This window comes from Tupaia chinensis, unplaced genomic scaffold (genome assembly GCF_000334495.1).
Source record: "Tupaia chinensis unplaced genomic scaffold, TupChi_1.0 Scaffold144354_1, whole genome shotgun sequence".
NCBI classification, from domain to species: domain Eukaryota; kingdom Metazoa; phylum Chordata; class Mammalia; order Scandentia; family Tupaiidae; genus Tupaia; species Tupaia belangeri.
In genome coordinates this window covers 41,875-46,462 of record NW_006204214.1, presented here as the reverse complement: position 1 = coordinate 46,462, position 4,588 = coordinate 41,875, and positions in this window count along the sequence as shown.

Here is a 4,588-nt window from a genome sequence, read left to right as displayed (position 1 = left end):
AGAGAGTAGAATCTGAGGGTCACGTGGCACACAAGCTCTTCCCTTTTGTAACAGATTCTGTACCATGTGTAGGATCAGTTCCCTGTGTGCTAGTGATAGGAAACTGTTCAGTACAAATTTAACTGTGTTTCTATATAATTTAATAATTGCAGTTCAAAGTCCCTTTCTAAATCTACTTTCTCTTTGCACTGTGTTGAGAAAGACACCCAGTGTAAAGGTCTTTATCTTGCAGGACCTCAGCCCAGGCTGACTCAGCTCTGTTCTACTCTCTCTTTCTCTTTTTTTTTTTTAAATTTTATTTACTCATTCATTTATTTTCAATTTTACAGAGAGAGAGAGAGAGGAGAGAAAGAGAGAGAGAGAGAAAGAGGGGAAGTGAGAAAGCAAGCCACCAGGTCCGGGACTTGAACCGTGGTCAACCATGTGGGAGTGTCCAGCGCCTTTAACCACCATGCCACCTGCTGGTCCCCAGCTCTGTTCTACTCTCACGTGGGTGGTATATGTTGCCAACAAGCAGAAAACAAGAATTGTGTGAGATTCTAGAATCATCTGTGTCTAAGAATTGCTCTCAACCTACTCTTTAATGTCTTGAAAAGGTGTGGGGATCTCCATCAAAACTGTGAGTACTAAGAAGGTGTATTTAAAACAGATTAAATCAGAAGAGAAGGGAAAAAAAGTGTGGTATATGGAAACAGAACATGTAAGATCTTTGATTACATGGGAAATGAGCAAATGAAATATTCATTTGCTGAAAATCAATATGATATTCTTTCTAAGTGTGCAGAGGTTGAGGCCATTCTCAGAAATCGTTCCCTATTATTTATAATTACTAATTTGTGGTATGCCTATGGGTCAACTTTCAATTTCAGGGAAGAGTTACTTGTAATGACCCAGGAAAAGAAGACTAAAATTAAATTCTGCCTGTTATATTTATTATCAAAGTTGCATTAGTTTACACTTTTTTTTAACAATTTAATAATTCTGATCTTCCAGATTATTCAGAGGTCTAGGCTTTTGAAATTAAAATAATTTAGTTCATTTGCCTGAACTCTATGCCTTGCATTCTTCATTTCATTTGCCCAATGATAAATAGAGCATTTTTCTGGTTTGCAGTATCACTGTGTAATTCATTTGTTAATTTTGCTTTTTAAAACTGGTATGTCAAGAACTGTATTTGATTAATTGTCTTAGTAACATTGCCCAAAACTTCCAAAATTAATTTATGAAAAAAAGTTTCAGTAAGTTAGAATCTGTGTGAATAAGATATGTTTGTACTGGTGACCAGGAGTCATTGACAACCCAAGGGTGTTATCGTTGGAAAAAAAAAAAATCAATCAGAAAACAGAATTATAATTTAGGCATTTCTTAGTGAACCAAGAATTCACCTCATGATATTTTAATTTTTTTTCAATAAGTAAACTTTCTAGGCTATTATAATAACTGAGTCTGGTATGTTTCCTAGAATCAGAATGTTACCAAATTCAAATCAGGTTCACTCGCCCAAGCACTATTCAGCCAAACCATAGGCACATGCTGTGATGACGGAAAGTACAGCTTAACTGCAAGGTGCAAAGGAAGGAGAGTGGACAGCTCATGCTATAAAGACCCAGTATCACTAAGACATTCCCTACATTCATTTTAATTTTTTTTTTATTTCAAGTTCTTTTATACATTCAATCATGTTATTTAGCTTGGGAAGTGAATATTCCACCATGTGTATATTTCTCCCCAGTTTAGTTGATAATACTATAACATTATCTTCAATAGATAATACCCTATTTAATACTATAACATTATCTTCAATAGATAATATCCTATTTTTGTCCTATTAATGATTTGCTTCTCTATTTTTCTCCTTAATGAACTTCCTCTTTTTCTCCTTAATGACCTTCCTCAGACTCTATTCGTTCACCCACCCTCTTCCCACACTTTATATGGTATTCACAACCATTTCTATATCCTTTAGTCATTCAGTTTCGGTCATAGAGTGCGAACACTCTGTATTTATTAAGTGGAGACATACAACATCTGTCCATCATAGGCTTGCTTCATTCAGCAATAAATCTTCCATATTCATCCACTTTTTGTAAAAAGCCAGGGTCTTGTTGTTTTTTATGGCTGAGTAGTATTCCATAGAGTATATGTGCCACAGTTTTTCAATCCATTCATCTATTTGTGAGCATTTGGATTGGTTCCATGTCTTAGCAATTGTGAATTATGTCATAATAAACATGGATGTGCAAGCACTTTTCTAATTAATAATTCTCCCCTTTGGCCGTATTGCTGGATCATATGTTAGTTTTATATGTATAGAAGAATTTAGAAGATTTTAGAATCTCCAAATTCTTCTCCACATGACTGGACCAATTTACATTCCCACTAGCAGCAAAATAGAGTTCCCCTTTCACCACACCCCCGCCAGCAATTAGCATTTCTTTTTTTAATCTTAGTCATTATGACTGCGGTTAGGTGGTATCTCACTGTTGTTTTGATCTGCATTTTCCTTACAATGAGGGATGTTGAGTGGTTTGTTTGTTTGTTTGTTTTTCATATACCTTTTACTATTCCTATGTCTTCATTAGAGAGTGGTTTGTTCAGCTCATTCCCCCATCTTTAATAGGGTTGATCATCTTTTTTCGGGACAGCTGCCTGAGTTCCTTGTGTATTCTGGTTATCAGTCTCTTACCTGAAGCATAGTTTACAAAAATATTTTCCCCTTCTGAGGGCTGTGGATTCACACTAATTACTGTGTCTTTTGCCGTGCAAAGACTTCTTAGTCTGATGTAATACCACTTATCTATTTTGGGGATTATTGACTATGATTTAGGGGTCTTACTTAAGAAGTCTTTCCCCACCCCAATGTCTCCCACAGGTTTCCCCAGTGTTTTCCAATAGCATTTTTATAGCTTGAGGTCTTAGGTTTAGATCTTTGATCCACCTTGGGTTGATTTTTGTCAATGGTGAGACATAAGAGTTCAAATTAAATCAAATTAATATTTGTGCAGGTGGATATACAGTTTTTCCAGAACCATTTCCTAAAAAGGTTTTCCCTTTCTTACTAGATTAACTGGTACCCTTTCTCTAATATCAGGTGGCTGTATGTTTGGGAGGTAACTTCTGGGGTTTCTATACTGTTCCGCATGTCTGTATTTGTGCCAATACCATGTTGTATTGATTATCACAGCTCTGTAGTATATTTTGGGGTCATTTCCTTCCTTATCCTGTCCTTATCTATTTTAAGGATAAGAGTTTATTTTTTTTTTTTATGGCTGAGTAGTATTCCATAGAGTATATGTGCCACAATTTTTCAATCCATTCATCTATTTGTGAGCATTTGGATTGGTTCCATGTCTTAGCAATTGTGAATTATGTCATAATAAACATGGATGTGCAAGCACTTTTCTAATTAATAATTCTCCCCTTTGGTGATATTGCTGGATCATATGTTAGTTTTATATGTATAGAAGAATTTAGAAGATTTTAGAATCTCCAAATTCTTCTCCACATGACTGGACCAATTTACATTCCCACTAGCAGCAAAATAGAGTTCCCCTTTCACCACACCCCCACCAGCAATTAGCATTTCTTTTTTTAATCTTAGTCATTATGACTGAGGTTAGGTGGTATCTCACTGTTGTTTTGATCTGCATTTTCCTTACAATGAGGGATGTTGAGTGATTTGTGTGTTTGTTTGTTTTTCATATACCTTTGCCTATTCCTGCTCGAACTGTGGTCGACTACATGGGAGTCCAGTGACATAGACATTACATCCACTGATGGTCCCTCTCCCATCTTTTAATAGGGTTGATCATCTTTTTTCAGGACAGCTGCCTGAGTTCCTTGTGTATTCTGGTTATCAGTCCCTTACCTGAAGCATAGTTTACAAAAATATTTTCCCCTTCTGAGGGCTGTGGATTCACACTAATTACTGTGTCTTTTGCCGTGCAAAGACTTCTTAGTCTGATGTAATACCACTTATCTATTTTGGGGATTATTGACTATGATTTAGGGGTCTTACTTAAGAAGTCTTTCCCCACCCCAATGTCTCCCACAGGTTTCCCCAGTGTTTTCCAATAGCATTTTTATAGCTTGAGGTCTTAGGTTTAGATCTTTGATCCACCTTGGGTTGATTTTTGTCAATGGTGAGACATAAGAGTTCAAATTAATTCAAATTAATCTTTGTGCAGGTGGATATCCAGTTTTTCCAGAACCATTCCCTAAAGAGGTTTTCCCTTTCTTATTAGATTAACTGGTACCCTTTCTCAAATATCAGGTGGCTGTATATTTGGGAGGTAACTTCTGGGGTTTCTATACTGTTCCGCATGTCTGTATTTGTGCCAATACCATGTTGTTTTGATTACCACAGCTCTGTAATATATTTTGGGATCATTTCCTTCCTTATCCTGTCCTTATCTATTTTAAGGATAAGAGTGATGGAGGCTTCAAAGAATGAATTAGGGTGAGATTCTCCCTTTGGGAACTTTAGAAATAACTTGGGGGTTAACTCTTCTTTAAAAGTTTTGTAGAATTCGGACCAGCAGTTGGTGTAATGGCTATGTTGCTGGACTCCCATGTAGTCGACCACAGT